At 35.8% G+C, this 22,042-nt stretch overlaps 1 long non-coding RNA gene across 6 annotated transcripts in view; it reads right to left on the bottom strand.

Moving 5' to 3' along the window:
* LOC106016529 (uncharacterized) overlaps positions 1–22,042 on the bottom strand; it is a 309,486-nt gene that overhangs the window by 14,214 nt on the left and 273,230 nt on the right. The window contains exons 8-10 of one of the 6 annotated variants that reach the window (XR_011809542.1): positions 4,420–4,592; positions 3,000–3,124; positions 1,604–2,136 (exon numbers count right to left, since the gene is read on the bottom strand). The exons of 1 other annotated variant lie outside the window; for it this stretch is intronic. This is a non-coding gene — a long non-coding RNA (uncharacterized lncRNA). Of the gene's footprint in view, positions 1–1,603; positions 2,137–2,999; positions 3,125–4,419; positions 4,593–22,042 lie in introns of those variants that run through there. 4 more of the 6 variants (XR_011809546.1, XR_011809541.1, XR_011809543.1 and 1 more) reach the window with 4 other exon arrangements.

The raw sequence follows: 22,042 nt of genomic DNA, 5'->3' as shown, positions 1-22,042 counted from the left end.
TTTTAGACAATATTTTTTTCCACATTAGGCAATTGGAAATTGTTATTTATTTAACAACACTGGTTATTTAATCAGAACTCAGGGAATATTCTGATTGTCTGTCTTTTAGAGATGGTATTCGCAATCAAACCAGATACTCCCTTGGAGTATTTTCTGTACTTTTTGGATTCAGCAATGTTACCCACTCAGATTCCAATCAAGCTATTTTTTTCTCTCACTGCTGCAATAGTCATTGGAAAGTGCAGGTACCAATAAAGTATCATGTTTTTTATATAGTTTCAAAAAGTAAATTTGAAAATTTTGATATCTACATCAACACATGACATTTCTTTCAGTGCACTTCCAATTAGATAAAAGAAACATTTAAGGGCAGAGAGATTTCATGGCATAAAGTTGCTCGGGGAAGAAACTCCACAGAAAACCAAAACCAACACTGACATGTATTACCCATTATGGAGAAGAGTACTGTACTTAGAAGTATGCTTGGTGAGCAAAGGAATAGAAAGTATTCTATTCGATATATGCACATATGCTACATATTTGTAGCATTTGTAGCATGTGGAGGAAAGAAAGTGAGCTAAGGGTTGACCTGTATTATCAAAACCGGTGAAAGACAAATCTGACTTTCAAATACCATATCACTACCTTCAGGGTTGTTACAGAATAAACTTGCAAGGTGATGGAAGACTTGTATGGTATCTATCTTCTGCTGGATGATCTCACAGCAATTAACCTCATACAGATTTATAAGCAAAAGCAAATAAAACAAAACAAAACACACACACATAAAATAAATAAATAAATAAACCACAAAGAAAAACAACCCAAAACTTACCTAAAATACCATCTGTGATAGACGAAAAGATCTTAACAGAGTAATGGTTTCAAGTGATAAGATTTCCCCCCAGCATGTTAATTTTCCAATATGAAACCAAGTATCTTATATGGAAATAGGAAGAAAAGGAAGTTTGGTTATTTCAGAATAAATTTATTTTCCTGTCTCTACTGGCACATAAAATAGAGAGCAAGGAGTAGTATTTTTCCTAACTATCCTTAGTCTCTGAAACACTAACCTGTTAGCCACGTAACTTACCATAAATAGATTGCAAAACTGTCTGTTTTGTGAATTATAGCAGTCTTTCAAATAGTAAGAAGTGAAGTTGCAGCAATTTTCCATGTCTTTAACTTTACTGTCAAAAGTTACATAAGGGCTATGTCCTGGAACTGATGGCTTTCAAGCAGAAAAACTTAATTTCTTGTATTAATAGGTGAAAAGAGGGGCTTTGCTAGTATAATTTTAATCTAATTATTAGCTCAATGAAAAGTTTTTGCAAACTCAAATTTAACATATACGGTACACTGTTGTTAATAGTCTACATGTTGTCTAGATTGCAGTACAGACACAATTGTATGTCTTTGAGAAAGTAGATTTGAGTTAAAATAAGAAAAAATGGGGTGAGAGGAGAACAGTTATTTTTAAGCATAGCAGCATTTTAGATTCTATGCCAGGGAACAATTTAATTCAGCTTTTTCATCTTTGTTTGCTACTATTGTTACAATGAATGAGTGAACTTAATTAGCACTGCAAGGAAGGGGCTATGTTCCCAAAGCTCTCTAAATGGGAAAAATATTTAAAGAACATAAACCAGGGAAGGATAAAAAATGTTTTGGAAAGAACTACACAACCTTGTACACAGTTGCATATGCTATCTCTACAGAGTAGTTTCAGAAGCGTCTTTGATATTTTCCTAAAACAAATCAGATGGTTGCTTTCTGCATACATGACACTCACAAAAAGGTGTCTAGAGAAACAAATAAAGTGAGCACTTCATCTCAAGTCCAAAAAATAAAATTCACACATGATGACACAATCAGATGACATTGGACCTTCTTATTCTGTTTATTGAAATTCACATGTAAGCAGGAATACAACATAGGCTCCTGACTACTACAAAGGAAATATAGGCTCAAGATAAGGCAACTTGTGAGGAAAGCAGGAAGTCTGAGGTCTTTCCTTGGATGTATTTTCTTTGTGACTTTGGGCAACAGGTTCTGAAGATACCACAGAGTTCTTTCCAATTATTTTAACTGGGAGTTACATCAGACAATTCAATTATCTGTGTTTCATATCCCCACCTGTAAAAGAGAAATATCATTATTAGTCTTCCTCTGAGACATGTCTGTTCTTTAGGTTTATATTTGAAACTGTGTCACAGGAATAAATACCATTTCTGTTGAAGGGATCATATTTCTTGTTCGGAGCCTTATGGAGTCTCCTAAGAACTACTACTACCATTGAAAAGGATCCACATCTTTCAATAAGCAGTAAATATGGAAAGTCTTGCAGAGATGGATGCATGCTTTAGCATACCATGTGATTATGCATGAAGGCTAAAAGTGAACTTATGGCCAAATACAGAACTATTCTTTATTTGTGCTCATATTATTGTGGTTCTGCACTATTCAAGTCAAAACCACAAAGTTCCAGACATATCCTTAAAAACCAAACTTATCATGCTATAAAATTTTCTGCTTTCATTGTTTACAGTGTCCAGGCCATAGACTGTAGGCTATTCAAAAGTTTATATCTGTATACTGCTTTTTACACAGGGGACTCAAACCTGCTTGGAAGCACAGTTTTCTACAGTAGTATACATATTAATGAAGGGAAAGGAAAAGGGAAAGGGAAAGGGAAAGGGAAAGGGAAAGGGAAAGGGAAAGGGAAAGGGAAAGGGAAAGGGAAAGGGAAAGGGAAAGGGAAAGGGAAAGGGAAAGGGAAAGGGAAAGGGAAAGGGAAAGGGAAAGGGAAAGGGATATGAAGATGGAGTTTGGAGCAACAGGATCCACGTTGTTCTCAAGTGTAATTAAAAAAAAAAATCAATGAGAAAAGAAGCTGTGAAACTTTCATCCACCTTCTTGTAAATGTGAAAGATTTAGCTGGTATATATACATATTTTGACAATCTGTTAACTCCGTGTATGAATAAATGAAATATTTACCTAACAGTAGCAACTATAACAAAAAACCCTCCATGAATTCTCTTGGAAGCCTTCCAGAATCATGCAGTAGACATTTTGTTGTGGTTTTGTTTTCATATTCTGCTCACTTCATGTCACATCATCTCCTGAAGAGAAATGTTGAGGGTTATCTTTAACTAAATAACTTTCTTTTTAAATATTTTTGATATACAAGATGGAGCTCATTTTCCACACCTGATTATGGCTTTTCCTAAGTCAGCAGACTTGAAGGCAAGGAATCATCACAGTGCTGGTCGTATAAACAGGCAGCAAATTCTAATTATAAAATTCTGCTTATGACCAGTCAAAAACATAGACTAGGAACAATGTAATACTATAACAAAACATAAGTGAACTTTTAATGTGGAAGAAAAATGTCACAAACTGACATGTGCACAACTTCTGGTCATGTCCATACTAAGAGAAGCTGATCATGACTAAATGATGTGATATTAGAGTAATCATGCTGATAGTTGTAATGAGGGAAGTCATTAGCAGCAAAGTGAAGTTGCAGAAAACTAATGCAATCTAACTTCCTTCACTAAATAGTATGATAATGCCAATGTCCAATTCATATCTCTCTCCTTGCATATTTAAACAGGGTTGACAGTGACACAGTGTTCTCTTTTCAAATAAAGCAGCTCAGTGACCTGTGTTAATTTGCATACAAAAGTAAATGTCCAGTTCTTTATGAAAAGGCCACCATTTCCTTCTTGGGAAAAGGAACTCAGCTGTACTCTTTCTATATGCTCACTGCTTACATCTCGTTTGACATTAGTATAATTTTCATTCTGTTACAACACAGGTAAGTGGCAATTTTAGGTAATCAATATTCACTAATACATTCCATCATACTTCCAAACCTGTCTTCCTCATTCAGGCTAATCAGGACGTGGTAGCTCATTTAGGACCACGACCTGCATTTTGCCTGCCTGTATTGGGCCTTCAGGACTTTCATGTTTGGTGGAGAACTGCAATAAAGTTGTCACCGAAATCAAACACTGGTTTGAGAGATGATATAGATCCAGGTCAATAACTAATTAAAAGAATACATAGGTTGTTACCCTTTGCTCCTATAATGAAGTGCTGAAACATTAATTTCTTGACTGTTTTGTAATTTGATTTCTCATAAGCTGTAATGTCAGTGCCATTAATACCTACTCAGAGACATGACAGGTGGCCAGGAGAACTTGTGCAGAGACGCCTTAATGGTCATGCATTACTCTCTGAAAACTACGAGATTAACATTTCTGTTGCGGATACAGGAATGACTAGCCAAGAATGAATTGTCTGTTTATTCTGCTACTGCTCTATAAATCCTATAGAAGGCATCTTTTTACAGTTTAACCAAATATTCACATTTTAAAATCCAAGAGTGCAAAAGACTAATTTCCACACTCACCCATCTGTGTTTATGGCTAAATGTTCCTCAGCTGTTGCAGGTAGAAATCCAGAGACAGTGTACCTCCTCTGCAGCTGTACTGTGCTTATGATACAGTGGCACTGTGAGGGTTTCCAGGGATGCTGGTGGCTCCTCTCCAACTTCCCCAGCATCTGGTGTTACTGTGCCATAGCCTGTCACAGCAGAGACACAAATCCAATGTCCCCACAGCATGTCATGGTGATGGCATACCCATGGCAGGGCTCCAACAACACTGGTCTCAACTGGGAGACAGGACTCTCATACACTGCTCTGTGTCATCTCAGATGGGTGTATGGGTCTGGCTGGGATGTTAACTTTCCCTGCAGCAGCCCATACAGTGCTGTGCTCTGCACTTGTAGCTAGAACAACAGTATTATCACACCAGTGTTGTGTCTATTGCTGAGCAGTGCTGGCACAGCATCAGGATTCTCTCTAACCCTCCTAGGGAGTGGGCAAAAAAGTGAGAAGAGAAATATCACCAGGGCAGCTGACTTAAACCAACCAAAGGGATATTCCATACCATGTGATGTCAAACTCAGCAATAAAACATGGAAACAGGAAGAAGAGGGGAGGGGTGGGCTCTCGTTGGGAAAATGTCGGTCTTCCTCCCAAACACGGGCTACGTGCGTTGAGGCCCTGCTTCAAGGACGTGTTCAAGCATCTCTCATTTGTGGGAAGTAGAGAGTAATTTCTTTCCTCTGCAGTTCCAAATAGCCTTTATTTTTGTTTTGTTTTCTTTTCCCTTTCTCCCTCCCTTTTCCCCTTTCCTTTTTTTCCCTTTTGTTAAATTGATTAGCGAGGTGGGGGTTGGCCTGTTCTCCCATGTGCCTGGTGACAGGACGAGGGGGAATGGGCTAAAGTTACGCCAGGGGAGTTTTAGGTTAGATGTTAGGAAGAATTTCTTTACTGAAAGGGTTGTTAGGCACTGGAACGGGCTGCCCAGGGAGGTGGTGGAGTCACCATCCCTGGAAGTCTTCAAAAGACGTTTAGATGTAGAGCTTAGGGATATGGTTTAGTGGGGACTGTTAGTGTTAGGTTAGAGGTTGGACTCGATGATCTTGAGGTCTCTTCCAACCTAGAAATTCTGTGATTCTGTGATTAGTTAATAACAATCTTTCCTTAATAATTATTATTATTATTATTTCCCTTTAATTCAATTATCCTTATCTCAACCCATGAGTTGTTCTTTACTTTACTTCTTCCCTTCCTCATCTAAAGAGGGGGAGTGAGAGAGCAGTTGTGGTGTTTAGCTGCCCAGCATGGTAAAACCACCACGGTGCCTTAGGTGCACCAAGAGCGAGGCTCTTAGCTTGGAATATTTAGTATGTGTTACAAAAGCTAAAGAATTTTAAATCAATGTATTTTAAACCATGTTCAGAAATGAAAGTTGCCAGCCACATGGCTTGCATGTCTCATTGAAAAAGTTAGATTCTCACCATGTCTTACTAGGGTCCTGTAGAGTGTCTCTTGCTGTAACAGTTCTGTGATCATCATATTCTAAGGAGTAAATTTCACATTTTAAGGACTGAATTTTCTATGTAGAACTCATGCAAATAGTCTATTATCCCTTAATGAATCAGATCACAACTAGTCACAGCTCCAGCTAATGGAAGGGAGAAGCTAAAAATAAAGAGATGACAATTAAAGTAACAGTTTAATTTCTGTCTTACATAAAGAATGAACTCAGGCTATGAAGAAAGAAAAAAAAAAAAAAAAAAAAAAAAACTTTCTAATACAATACAGAAAGCAATGGTTTATTTTGCATAAACAGTGTATAAAAAAAAAAAAAAACTCGATTACTGTCACTCAGGATTTTAGCTGGCTCATAACTCTATTCTAGTTTAGGCATGTGACCTCCAATTAAAGGATGTTAAAATATGCACAGTTTGGGGAAACTCTCTTAAGTCAGTTCCAAAGAGTCTTTGTTCCACTTGTCAAAGCAATTTAGTAATAATAAATCAGCTTTGTGTGCAGAGATCAACATTTTAATAAAAATGTAAAAAGCATACAGCAAAATGTGCAAAGATGGTGCCTTTTGGGACCCAAGCAGTGTGTGTACGTGTAAGCATAAGTATGTGTGTTTCTATGTGTCTGGTTATGTGCCTGGTTGATGTGAGCCATTTGCCAACAATTACATTTTCCACAGAGGCCTCAGTGTTGTTCTTGTATTTATAAAGTATTCAAAATGTATGAGGGGGAGGAAGGGGAAGAGGGAAGGGGGAATGGCGACAAAGCAAAGCAATAACTTGGAAATGAAAAGAATGACTGCAGCACTCTGTATCGATTTCCAGCAGGCAGGGACATGTCAGATAGTATTTAAACCATCTGCTGGAAAGATTTGGATTATTCTTATCATCACATTATCTCCCAGGTAGCATTTCCTCCAACAAATAAAATAATTCTGTGTTTAAAGATAAAAGTCAGATTAATTATTAACTTGTTTAAAGGATCCATTTATGGACACTTTTGTGGTGCTTCTCTACTTGTTTATTCTTCCCCTTTGTTAATCTCAGCTGTAATTTCCTTGCTGAAATTCTTTGTTTATTTTAGGATGATTATCATCTCTTATGCTCACAATAGCTTCTGACCCAGATAATTTCCCATTCACCTGAGCAATAACAAATGGATTTATATTTCCCCAAGTTTTCTCAGTAATAAATTAAGATGACATACAGTATCTCACTGTTTTCAATCCATAGAGTTTTTCTAAAATCTGTATCTGCCTAACTCTCTGAAAACAGATGAAAGGAATTAGAGGGGAGGATGAAAGTAGCTTTCATTTTTGGCCTTCATTCAAGGAGGATGGATACTTGTCCTTTTCCTTGTGCTTATGGCAAGAGAGGGCTGGAGCACTTGTGCCAGCACAAGGTGCAGCAAACAAGACAGTGAGCTGGGCACATGACTAAGCTTTACTAGTTAAGGTTGAAGCCATATACCACTTATTGTTGCTAACACTTTTTAGGCCTTTACAAGGACAGCACTTTATGTATGTGCTTTATATACAAGATCTACAAGCAATGGGTAGCCAGTGTGCCTTATTAATTCCTGACTCATTTTACAAAAAATTCCCTTCCCTCCCCCAAAAAAAGGCTTGTAAAGAGATCATATCTGTAACATAATACTGTCATCTTTGTGATACGGTAGTATCATAATATCTGGATCTTACAAGATGAAAAATATACCATATTACTAGTGAAGTGCACATTGACTACAGAACATCCTATATCTTGGGAGGCATTTTGTATTTTGTAAAATTGGGTCAGGTCACCACTGTATTGAGAGACCTATGAAGAATAAGCTGCAGAAAATGTTCACTAGTGGATGTAGTTCGTAGTTTTCTCTCACGGTAGTTTTGAAAAATGATATTGCCTACATATATAAAAGCTAACTCCTCCTCACCTCTATGCCTCTGGTAATGTATTTCTCACAACAGGTATGCACTCTTCATTTATAAACTTCATTTCTTAATCAGTTCTGCTCGTTAAAAATTCCATAATGTTCTCCTTCAAAAATTGGTGTTAACCAAGTACCCTGGCCAAAGTCCATCTAATATAATTATTGTCTACATAGAATTTATTTTTGAGTTTGGGTAATTATTGTCCCAATTTTTTGTTCCTGAAGTAATAAATTATATATGTACATAAAGTATTTCTGTGTTCCTCTGTAGACATGACCATTCCTAAGCATACAATTTGATTTAGTCTGATATATTCTTCTTCTACTTCAGCAGAAGATATGAAGAATAAATCAGTTCCTTAATGAACTTTTAGATGCTGGAACCAAACTCTCTCTTTAATTATGTATTTATTTTTTTCAATTATGCCACTAATATTAAAAGCCTATTAATCAGTTTATTAAAATTGCTGGAATCATCGTAGCTAACATGGATGATTCCATGTCATGAAAATGATGAAATTGTTTTTTATATGACAGCAGTAATTAGATGTCTTAATTTAGACTGGACCTTATTATACTACATAACCTGGGAGATAACCTTCACATGTAGAAAGCTGACAAAATATACATATTTACAATGGGACAAGGAAGATTTTTGTTATTGTTATTATATTTTTCCTGCTATTTCTCCCTTTTTACCTCTCTTCAAATAAACATGCAATACCACTCCTGTCTAAATACCCAGAGAGCACCTGGATCTACAGTGGGATCTGAAAAAGACATACTTCCTAAAATATTCACCTAAATAAACTGCCTTAACTCATAGGGTGAATCTCTCACTCTTCAAGTGCCTACTGATGCCTAATATTTAACATAAAGATTTGGAACAACAAGTCAGACTAGCTTTGATAGTTTACATGAAACACCACATTAACTGAACTGTTGAAGAGCACAGAGGAAGTCTCTAAAAATATACACAAATGCTTGAGTCTTCTTTGTATGCTGTAGCTACAAGGTCAATTTCTTCACATGGCCCTTAAAAGTGTGGGAAAGAAGGCTTTCTATTTATTTTGGTGAATGGCACAAAACATGGATATTCACTAAGGAAGATAAAATGAATGAAAGCAGTCACTGGTGTTGATTTTTCAATTGGTCTTTTCATTCGAAGAACATGTCAAACAAATATATATCAGCTACTTTAATCCCTGCAATCCTTGCAGAACAACACTAGTAACTGACAGTTCCCTTATACGTTTATAGCACTTAATACCATGTGTTCTCAGGTTCCTTTTCTTTGGGGGAATTTCTCCCCCTTTTTATAGTGAATTAAGTCTTAAAAGTACACACATATAAACACACTCTCATCTGGCTTTGACATTTCTGAGTCACCCTTCCTTTTTTTTATATGCTAATTCACGCAGAGCTGCCCTTGGCTTTATCCACTTCTTTTAGCGATGTGCCTGTAGTGTGGGATTCTGCTATTATATGATACTTGTTATACATAACTGCTAACTGTGTTATGCCTGCCCAGAGGGAACTCATCAGCTACAATCCATCTGCTTATTCACAGCTCCTTCATTGATTATTCATGAAGCAGCTGCCTTAGAGAGCAGGTATTGGTCATATTAGTGATGATAACCTGCATGCATCAAAAACTTAAAGTGTTATCATCTCTGCTTTTGCCATATGTGACCTTGAGAGCAGCTGGGCTCTGTGGGAGAGCCTTGGGTTCAATATGCAGACTTGGGAGTTGGTTTTCTGTATTGCATCAGTAACTTTACTCTTTAGTATGGGTTTCTGCACATGTGGAATATGTTCAGCCTTGCTTTCACTCAACAGGAATAAAAAATAAAAATAAAAATAAAAAATTCTTCTGTTGCCTAGGGGGAAAAAATCCATAAACCTCAGATCTATTTAAAGATTGAATTAAAAGAAAAATAGATGAGAAATATACAAAACAAAGCAAACAAAAAACCCTCTAGCCCCCAGATGCAGAGATTTGCTCAAAGATAAAACTGGTGAATTAACCTCTGGCTTTTTGCCCCAGACATTTGCCTAGACCCTCACCCCAGGTTTTCCCAGTACACTATTTCTTTTTCAGATATCTCTGTCTCACGTATTGTTTCATGTTACATGCCCCTTCTTCTTACTACAGAACTTTCTTACACAGAAAAAAAATATATATGTCACCAATCCCATTCTGATTTCCTGCCCGATAAACATAGCTATTTTAGTAGTGGCAATGACACTGCTTTTTCAATACCAAGATGCTAAGCCTTTTTCAGATTACCAATATGTAAAATAAATGTTTCTGTTATGGGTTTAAAGGAAAATACAATTCATTAATGAAAAATTATTTATTTTGCTTGTATTTTTATTTGGTAATCTTTACTTTCTTTCCCATTTTTGGGGGAAAATTATGTTCCATCAAACCCCTTTTTACAGTCCTGTCTAGAAATCGATTTTACTAACAGATAAAAGGATGAATTCAGGATATGGAATACAGTTAGTTTTTCTTGGCACAGATTATTTTTCATGAGTCATCACTGATTTCTGGCATTTTCTATTACAACTGTGATACACTAGCATTTCAGTAGTAGTGTCCTTCCTACCATCATATTTTTTTACTCAGATTTTTGTCACTTAAACTTCTAGGGCAAAAGCTGATAAAGCTTCACCACTTGGATGTGGATTCCTCAAAGAAAGAAAGGCAAAAGTTTCCTTGCCTTGTTTACATTTCAATAAATATATATGAGATTCACCTATTCTGCCATGTTTTGTTTTATCTTAGACTGTATTCTGAGATATCATCTGAACATCAATAGTGTTCATCAAACTATGACATTTACCAGTGGTTGAAATATAAAGAGAAAAGTCTTGTTATAAACCCAAAATTAAAATGTAGGTATTACACGAAACCTAACCAGTCTACTGAAAAGCTCTAGTCTACTTTGAAAGATGATTACCTTGTTTAAGTCAACAGGCAATTTTTTTCTGAACAACCGTGCTGATTTTAGACCCAAAAGACAGTCCTGACTAAGTTTAGCTTGCCGTGAAAGTAGTCTTTGCTAAGCGGAATTGGTCCAAGCTAATAGTGTGTTAATGGGCCAAGGCTCAGCAGATGCACAGTGACTTGTTCTATACCTTGTGCAAGCCCATGTCCCTATGATTCAAGGGAGAGAGCAGTGGTAGCAGTGATGAGGTTTAGACTAGCTCCCAGATGAAAGAAAGAAACAAATGCTTATTAAAAGAGGAGTTCAGAACAGTGTGAAGCAGTGCTGGAGATAATAATGAATTAAACTACAACAGAGTTATATCAGGATTTAAAAAACAGGCATAAAAACACTAAAAGTAAGCTACAGGAGAAATACCTGTGGGTATATAAAATGAAGATAAATTTGACTTGATGGTTTTCTTTCACTTTGTCTACTTGCATTGTAGGACCATTGTAAGATCTGTGGATTCAACACTGACAAATTGAGAAGAGAAAGGGAAGGAAGGCATGATTTTTTTATTTTTTTTTTCCATACTGAGCCGAGGTTATCACACATGATGTGTTGTCAGAGACACCATTGTTTAATATATGATTCTGGAGAGACTGTTATCACAAGACATGGTGAGGATGTTAAGTATGAGCTGCACAGCCTCTCTTGCTAATGAATAAAGTTGGTAAAGGTGCTTGTTTGTGTCAGCTCATCTCCCCTTACAGTCATTTCTGTAGAGTATGCTATGCATTTTTAGAGAACAATTAAGTTTCTGTCACTTACTGCCATTTTATAAAACTTTTCATTTTCTTATCACCTCCTTTTTATCCATCTGCTTTTTAATAACTGTCATATTAGGTCAACAATAAACAAAAGTCTACAGACAGGAACCAGAATCTATATTTTTAAAAGACAGACAGAATAATATTTTCTGCCCTGTTATTGATTTTCCAAGTTTTTTCTAAAAAGAGTTTTAAATTCATTAGATATGGATTGTCTTTAGTAAGTGATCCATCAATAAAGTATACCAGTATACCAATCACTGTTGATGAAATAAACTTAAAAACAAAAAACAAAACAAAACAAAAAAAAACTAGATTGACTTTTTAAATTGGGGTAGCATGTAAAAATGTCATTAATAAGCTGTAGAGATGTTTTTTGGCAAATAAATAAACTATATGGGGATTTTAATGTTATTTGTAATAAACAGTGTGATTCTTGCACTGCTGACAAATGCCAGGCAGCTAGTCCTGTGTTTTTATCTACAAAATACAGAAGCTGTAGCTGTACACATTTCTTCATTTTGCCCTCCAAATGCAGTTCATTGCTGCTCTAGAGGGACATCGTTAGAAACATATCTTATTTTTCATGCCTTTCCGAGTCCTTGAACTCTCTCTTTCGAGACTACCCTGGGTTTTGAACTGTAAGAAGGGTAGAGGATGGTCTTGTGTTTCTACTGGGGTCTGGGCTGAGGTCACACCACAACCATCAGTTGGTAAGGTAATTCACTTTATTAAAAAAGCTCAGAGTGGTAAAAGTCTCCATGTTTCATTCTCATATCCTGAGTCTCTAGAGTCCAAGTCGTCCTTTTTTTGAGATAAATTCTATCTTCATAACCTTGCCTCCAGACATTTAAATCAGACTTCTTAAGATATTAGAATATGTTTATGTTACTTTCAACATAAACAACAATTACAGCTGTGTACATACCACAGGCTGTGTTTGCTCTGAGGTCCTGGTACTCAGATGTGCCTCTTAGCTGTGTCTCAACTGCACAATCGGAAGACACAAGAATATATTCAATCTCCCCATTTGCCCTGATTTATCATGAAAATAAATGCAATTGTCTGGAAAGGAGGTAGCTATGCTGTCATCCAGCAATGGGGAACCAAGAATATGTGATGCTGCCTTAAGTGCAGCTGCCCCAGAACATAGCTGCAGTCTTTGAGGGTACACTGCAGACAGAACTGACAGATGCTTACTTCTTCAGGAAATCCCATCAGGGATTCATTCACAAGCTAGTGGCCTTTGTGCTTAAAAAACAGAAAAAGAGGTGTTTCTAATTAAGTATGTCTGATTTCTGCAGTGAACTACTACATTTTTTCAAAGACAGCCTTGCATCTTTTTATTTACACTTTTTTTTTTTTTTAATCAGACACATGTAAAGGCTCTGCATTTTTTTCTTTTTCTTCTGAATTAAAATTCCTAATTTCTAAATTCCTAATTTATTTTGTCTTCTATTTCATACTGATTTCTGTTATCACAAATAGAAATCCAGCTTCTTCTAACAATGAATATTTAAATGCAATGAATTTTTTTATACCTTATAAGATTGGATCTCAATTTGTCATAAACACATGTAGATTGTGATGAAGTTTACTGACTAAACATATTCACTGCTACATGACATATTTAAAAAAAAAAAATCCAAATTCTCCTACAGAAATTCAATGCACTAAATGTAAATGAATCCAAACACAAACTGTAACATCTGGTTTAGTTATTTGGAGGGTTTTTTTCATTGTTTCATTAGGGATTGTTTTTTTCATGATTTAAAACTTGCTGTCTAGAGTCCTAACCCTGCTACTTGTACTCCACAGAGTGACAGGTGAGTCGTTCCATTTGTATCATTAACCTGAATGGAAACTGCAGAATTTAGATGCTGGACCTGATCCAGAAGGGGAGATTCCTCCTGGCTATAAATGATTTTAAAACAAGTCCATAGTAAGAGATAATAGCTTATCATGCACAGCTGCTCTTAGAGCAAAGCAACCTCCAGAGCAGCTCACCTACCATTGCATCACAGGAATGCACAGGTGACGAAGAGGACTAAGTTCAGCATAGCAAGAACATTCACCATAGCACACCTAAATAATATGACCGTGCTAAGGAGTGTTTTCTTTAACCCACACAACAAGACCAAGATTATGAACTCAGAAAGGAAGGAATCCCATTACAGTGTCAATATTCATCCTGTTCTTCCAGCACTTTACATCGCTGCTGACACCAAGTATTTTGAATAATTTGAATTCACCAAATATTTTGAAACATGTAATATTTCAAAATAACAGAAGCAATCCTGTAAAAATTACAGGATTTCAAGAGCTGGAGTGTTATGAATATGTCAAAACCATGTGAGATTCCCAGTGCAATCCTACAGGTGACACCACTTGGTACACCTGGATAAAGAAGAATCTCAATTGTCTCTCATGGATACATTCATCTTTTGAACACAGACCTCCCTGTAACATTCCTGTATATCCCTGTGGATACATGAGAGTTCAGACAGCTTATTTTAAGCAATGTGAGTTTATCTGTTAGCTTCCATCTGCCACTGTTTATTCTTGATGAACTGTATGTCAAGTGTCATCACATTCTGGATCTGCTTTATGTCTGTATCTCTGCAAATAATAATTTAAAAACAAACAAACAAACTAAACTAAATAAAATGCTTCAGCATTTGTTTCTTTGTTTTTCAGATGAAATCCATGAATTTGTATCTGTTCTTGTGCATATTCAAGAGATGGCATTTTAGTTCACTCACATTCAGAGAATGTAAACCTAAGTCACTTACATGCATTTTCATTAGCAAAAGCCCATTCAAGTCAAGGAACAGGTGCTATATGGCACAGCTTAGTTATCAACATGAGTACAGTTCAGTGAATCTAACAGAACATCATGAACTTTAATGCTTTCTTACAACAAAAGTCCAACTCCTTGAGATAATGACTACATTTGAGGAAATCACAGTCTATTTTTGCATATGCTCGGGGCAAAAAAAAAAGGGGGAGAGGAAATTCAAAGCATTATTGTGAGTTACTGCACACTGCAGGACAAAACTTAAGTTCCTGGAAGGTATGAAATCATTCTTATATAACCATGCAAATGTGGAGATTACAACAAATTCCTCTGAGCAGTTCTGTTTTACTGCATGTCTTTCCTTATATCTTTACTGTACCTTTGTTGTTGTACTTTCAAGGACAAGGCATATCAACTCAACTGGTTTTATGTAAAGATGTATGATTTTTCACGAACAAATGAGACTTCACAATAGCAGAATAAAGAAACTACTAAAGACAATTCTTAACTCATTTATTCCATTACATTTTACCACATGTTTGGATAAGGCTAAGGCAATTCACTGAAATATTCTTTGTACACTTTGGCTCCCTAAAGGTAAAATGTAAATATTTAAAAATAGAACTAGTTGTGTTTGTTTGCTTGTTTTTAATGACTGAAATTTTTATTGCTAATTCACAGATTTCTAGATTTAAAAAAACATCTTTTTTTAAAAAAATCACAATAGTGCTTTAAAAATCTAGGTAAGATCGTTTTTATTTTCTTTGAATTGTTTACTCGTCTACTTTAAAACATGTTTATATTCTAAGATTTATATTTTGCAGATATAATACCAAAAGAAGAAAAGCTGGGATCTGTACAAATTACAGGATACAGATTACTGTGGTTTTCAGAAAATATATCAATTTATGTGACCTATGATAACGTTTATAAAACTCAAAAAACAGTTATGTCTTGCTCCTGAACATATCAGTTCCAAAAATAAATTTGTTTCAAAACTTTCATATTAGAAGTTTTATTTTTTTATTTATTTATTTCTTTTTCCCCCTTCTTTCTGTATCACTGAAGTTAAATATGGAGAAAGACAGAAAATTTAATAAAAGATAGAATCAGTATTACGAAATCATTCCCTTTTCTTCCAGTCCTAAAAGCTTGATCTACCAAGGGGAAGCAACCGGCAACGTTGCTATTGCTTTGTAAAAAAAAATAATTATATATAAAAAAAAATGTTACTTTATAAAAGTTAATTATGATACAGTAGGAAGACTTCCATCACACAGTTTTTGTCCTTCACCTTACATGGGTCTTGTGACTGTTTTATAGACCTCATGAAATTGTATTGTTCTTTTCTGCCTCATAGACAAATAATACATACTCAGCATTTTTCCCGTATATTTCAATACAATTTGTGCTTCGAGTTTACATAGTTGTAACTTTTCCAATAAATTTCCTTTAGAGTTGAACAAAAAAAAAAACTCATTGAATAATTCATTTAATCAGTTTAATTCTGTATTCTGTCACCAAATAACCAGAGGCACATCAAAACATTCTTGAATGTGCCTGTTGTTCTGTCCTTTGAATCAATATGACAAATATATCTTTTATTTATTTATTTTTTTATGTGTGGACCGAATGCAAGTGTTTGATTGTGCGTGGTCATTCAATTACCCAGAATAGTTTCTAAACAACAGTTGAAACTTAAAAACTCTTCTAGAGCAATTACTGGTGCATCCTATGTTAGGTGTACCATCCACCACCCTAGTTTCTGAACATGCATAAATTAACTTTTCAAATGCATGCCTACCACTACCACACATTCATAAACCAGTGATATGATTAGTGATTAGTGATATGAGTGATATCGTTACTATTATACTAATGTTATTAATTTTCATCAGCAAATCTGACAGTATTCACAAAGGGGGACAGTTTGAAAGGTTCCATTTAATAGCTTTGGAAACTGAGATGCTTGGTATTGATGGAATTTGTTCAAATAGTTAGAGATAATTCTCCCTTTCTTATCATGATAGTTCAGTTTCTTCCTTTTGCAGCAACCTCTGCAGAAGTTTCCTATCAAATCAATTTCATTGTTATTATAACTTCTGTCAATTTTTATTAAGTTGCTTTTTTAAGTCTCTTTAGGAAAATTCATTGGTAATATAACCATCTCAGGAGTAGAAAGAGTCCAGTTATTAGGTCACAAAGGTGGAGAAATATGGAGTTGGGCCCAAGTTCTTGGCAAGATAAAGTATCCGTATTTCATTCCTGATATTAGGACCCATGCTAACTATGCTACACAAATTGAGCCTGAGGTTTAAACGTCTGTGTATAAATCATAACAAATAAGTTTAAGCACTGAAACCACATTGTGTTTATGCAATCTTCAGCTTCTCTTGGAATTGTTTCACATATTCTTACCCTAACACAGAGTCTAGTTCAGATGCACTTTTCCCCTTGAATTTAGCACTTACTAAGATTCAGAATGGTAGAACTACACCAGGCGTGCATATCAATGGAAAAAAGGTTACTCACAATCAGACTTAGAATTGATTCTGCTAAGAGCTTTTTTAGCTTGATTTAACATTCACAGGTTAATAGATCAGTTTGAGTTTTCCCTTCCCTACTAGCATCAGTTCTTTCTTTGACTGGTTGACTCATATATCTGGATATTTCAGCTGTAGACTTACAGACATCCAATTTAAGGGTTAAACTCATTTCTCATTCATTTCTTATGACATATGTTAACCAGATTTGCTTGATAAACTACCGCTTCATTATGTCATTCCTGTTCCTTGCTTCCACCTTGCACCAGTAAGTTTAAGCAGTTCACCCTGTCTTCAGTAGAGGGTTCATTTTTCACCTATTTGTTCATACATCATAATTCATAACCTAAAATAGAAACATTAGGTAGCTGTATTGTGATGGCTCCCAGTAAAGGAACAGCCTCCTAATGACAGAACTGACACTGATTTAGGAGAAGGAACTTTTCTCTGGTACATTGATTCCAGTGTCATTCAGGAAATAGATGTGATCAAGTGCACAGTGTGCTATGCCACCAGAGAGCAGAGCTTAATCCATTCAGTTTGATTTCTCTAAATGATATCTGGTCACAGGAGTAAAATCTCCAATTCAGTCTGATAAGTGAGTGATAGTACCTGTGTTTCCTCTATATAACCCTGAATTTTCATGAAAAGGAAAATTAGCCTCAAAACACTGGAGGAAGCAAGAAACTAAAGAAGAATCATAATGAGATTGTAGTCTCAGCTTGGCTCTTCCACTTTCCGCTTCCTTTTTTTGTGCAACTCAATAAAAGCCCACCTTAGCTGACACATGAACTATCTGTCACCATTACAGGTATTCTTTGTGCTCCAGTAAAGCAAGCTCAACATTTTTAATATTTATATAAGGAAAAACATATGAGCCTGGCTATCTTTATCCTTTCATTTCAGCACACCTGACTATTGTGAAAGGCTATTTCAAAATGGTCCAAAGGCAAACTGTGGGACAAAAGCAAACAAGAGAAAAAAATGAAACATTTTCCACAAAACAGACCATGTTGAGCACCAATATATTAAAAAAAAAAAAAAAAAGGAAATGTAACCTCTAGATTTGTGGCATGATATTAATAGCAATATATCCTTCTCTTAACGGATTTTTAATATGCATTCTTTTTTTTTTTTTCCTTGCAGAAAATAAGGGAGTAAATCAATGATCCCATCAAAGAAAACAGTTTTTTAAGTGCTGAGCATTTTTCTGAAACTTCTAATACTGACGACATCACCAGAAGAGAGATTGTTTAACTACAGGAGATCATTAGGTTTTCTCAGCACTTAGAAGGTGATTTGTCTGCAACACAAGCACCAATTGAGAAAAAAAATACCTGTAAAACACGTTGACAGGAATGGATTTCAAAGAGCAGGAATGTGTTACTCTTAAAGGAGTGACAATTTACCAGCTTAGGTTTCACAGTACTAAAGGGAAAAGGTCTTTGAAGTACCTCTTGGATACGTAAACTTTTCTGCTCTTTCTGTCATTCATCCATGACTTCCTTGTTGCCTATTGGGTTGGTTTGTTTGTTTGTTTGTTTTCCTTATTCTTTCACAGAATCACAGAACGGGCAAGGTTGGAAGAGACCTCTGAAGACCATCTAGACCAAACCCCCTGCCAACCAGGATCAGCTAGAACACATTGCACAGGATGGCATCCAGGCCAGTTTTCTTCCTTTTAATGTCCTGCATAATCTTGGATATATATTTTCCCTGATATTTAATGAATATTCTAAGTTATCCCAAGAAGATGACTACATATTTTCTAAGTTGCAGGACATTTCTCTCTTACTTTTGAACTGCATCACTAAGACTTTCTTGTAGCCCACAGGGGTAAGAAAACACTCTCAGAAATTATATCTGGAATATATCTTCTAGTACTTAGACATCTATGTTGTCAACTATTGCCGTTTATAGATGTTTATTGCTGTTTAAATTATTATCAACCATTTATTCAATAGTTTCATAATTTATTCTCTCCTCATCTCACTTGCATAACTGCCACTGTGTTATGTGTGTCAGTGCCTAACCAACTTCTGTTGCAGAGGCAGAGCTATGAAACTCTAAGAGCTTTAGCATAACGCCACTATCTGTGCCTATAAAAGTGTTAAATAAAATCAATGCACTGTGCTAACAAGTCCCAGTGTAATAAAAACAAGAAAAGCTCTTAAGCCTGCTTTTGAAGACATCACTGCTGATTCTGTGGTTTAAAGGAGGAAAGTGCTTCATATACTCAGCCAGTCAAAGATCTGGGAAATGCAATTTATCCCATATTCTAAAACTTGAGTTATTCACAGGAAGTATGGGAAACTTGTAACTGTCATGCAGCATAGGAGGATACAGAGGGTAACAGTATGATGTAGCTTGCTTTGAATTTTCTTCCTTCTTTCTTTTTTTCTGTTCCATTTTCCCAGATGTTCTAAATCAGCACTTCCCTCCACAACTTCAAACATTTAAATGAGGAAATGTTGGCAGGTGTCTTTAATTATAGTCAGACTGTCTTTAACAGCCTGTATCAATGCCATCTGAAACATTGATGTTTTCCAGGGATAGTTTAAAGATCTTGTAAAAATGTCAAAGATATAAATTAAAGAGTTCCCTAGCAAACACCAGTTTACATATGAATTCACTCACATTAATTACTGTTACAAATTCAAAGATGCCCTTTTGTATTTGTGAATGCAAAGTTGTTTAAAAAAAGAAAAAAATGTATATGATGGAAAATATTTTACTAAGAAAAAAAAAGCTATCAGTTTTGCTAGAATTTTAAAATGAAACTAGTGTAAACCACTCTGCATTTAACAATATCTTAATCTACCTACTACATAAGAATATAGTCTTAATTTAATTACACAATATGCAAATTATTTTGGGAAAAAACAAACAAACAAACAAACAGTTTTTGGTGCATATGTAATCTCTGTAATCTTCCAGATAATTTATATTAATCAGTTTCAGATCTCTTGTGAGGTAATGAAAATGGTGTTTTGTTAATTTTCTCTCTCTCTCTCTCTCTATATATATATGTATAGCAGTAGCTGCAACAATTCATTCACACCAGAATAAGTTTCCTACACCCAGACCCATAAGTGAGCATTTCTGTTGCCAGTGCAGACCAGCAGCAGCAGATTCCTTGCTGTAGTTTGGGCTGACTCATGAGTCAACCTGGCCAGCAACATAACACTCCACCTGAGTTAGTCCAGTGTACACAACACTCCTAATTAATGGGTGTATATACCATACACTTCAGCAGCCTCACTTCTGCTGAAGCTTTCCAAACTGGGGGGGCCTGGATATGTTTCTTCCCTCAAAACATAAACTTAAAAACACTGGTCTCAATGGTTTAGAAAAAACATCCCACAGTAGATGAAAATCCAGGGGTAAAATTCCTTTTGACTTCGAGTCAAATTTAATACAGTTTTAGCTTTTTTTTTTTCTAGTTCCACCCAAACTCCACTTCTTTTACAGCACATTATAATAATATTATTCCACCTATTGAAATATTGTCCTGTAGATTAGAGCCTGTCTACAGATTTTAGATTAAAGGGCTGTCTAAATCATTACAGAGTATCTGTGGAAAGCTTTTTTTTTTTCTTTCTTTTTTTTTTTTTAATATCCCATTTTGGTGTTGTTATAATGAGGCAATTCAAAGCCAATACACAATTCTGAGACTGAAGAGTTATTTTAACCTGCATGATAAGAGGAAATGGGATGGGGAATGCACTGTGACTAGAATGACAGCTTTCATGGACTAAGAGCAGAATTTGAAAAGAACAGAAGCTATTTTATCTATAAATTTTATTCAGCTTTACAGAACAGAACTTGGTCTGAAACTCGAAGAAAAAGTTCCTCAGAGCTTGACCTACATAAAGAGTAAGGAATAGCAGCACACTCAACAGATGATGTGTAACAAGCATATTATATTACCTGAAGAGGTATTATCAACTAGACAAAGAACATGAGGAGAAAAAATAAACTAACAATAACAAAAAAATCTTAGCGATATGTTTGGAAATTACTCAGGCGTCAGGTCAACTAGAAAAAACAGCAGGGCACACTTAATGAACTGTGCAATGCTCATCTCAGGTTGTACCTTTTGAGCCTAGAAGCGTTCAAAAAACACGAGCACAGCTCTTCCAGCTCCAATGTTCTTCATCAAATAATCTCAGTGAAGTAATGTGAACCTTAACAATTAGATAATTTTTTTTAGGTACAGTGGCTAACTGGAAAACTTTTGAAAATTGGAAACTGTCTATAGGTGCCTTTCTTATTCCACAATATTTTAGAGAAAGTGTTTGGGTCATACCTAAAAATCATCATGTGTCTATAATATAACTTTTTAAGGAGGGGAAAAAATCTGGTTCCATTCTGTGGGCAGAATCTTACTTCAGTGCAGATCCTGGTAGGTTCCTTAACAGGAAAAGATTAAGATCATAGTAAAACTAAAATTGGGGAAAAAGATTGCAGGGCTTTATACATTCTGTTCTTGAAAATCTCCAAGGATGGTGATTGTACAAATTCCCTGGGCAACCTGCACTGCTGCTTGGCTATACTCATGGTGAAAAAGTTTTTCCTTACACGCACTCTGAAGCTCTCTTTTTTCACCTTGTGCCCATTGCCTCTTGTCCTCCAAACAACCACCACAAAGAACAACCTTGCGTCTTCTTCAGAACATCTTCCTATGTACTGGGGTGCTTCTGCTAGGTTTCCTTGAAGCCATTGCTTCTAACTGAATAAACCGTGGTTCCTCAACCTCTGCACCTGCACACATTGTTTGCATGCTGTTTAATGAGTGCTGAGCAGAGAGGGATAATCTCTTCTCTCAATTTACTGCTAGATCATGTAAATATATCCCAGTAAGCTGCTGTTCTTTGCTTCTCATGTTCAGGTCACTGACCCATGACAGGCCTTTTCAGGAAAACTGACCTGCAGCCTATACGGCTGCAAGGATTTCTTCCTTCTCGTGCACAAGTTAGGATTTGTCCTTGTTGAATATTGTAATGTTCCTGTTCCTCTAGTCCACCTAAGGCTCTCTAGATGACAGCCCAGCCTCCCAGTTTGGTCTCATTTGAAAACTTTTTGGACAACATTCCTTTG

Source organism: Anas platyrhynchos, chromosome 5, assembly GCF_047663525.1.
Source record: "Anas platyrhynchos isolate ZD024472 breed Pekin duck chromosome 5, IASCAAS_PekinDuck_T2T, whole genome shotgun sequence".
In the NCBI taxonomy this organism is placed as follows: domain Eukaryota; kingdom Metazoa; phylum Chordata; class Aves; order Anseriformes; family Anatidae; genus Anas; species Anas platyrhynchos.
This window is presented reverse-complemented; position numbering and strand designations above follow the sequence as displayed.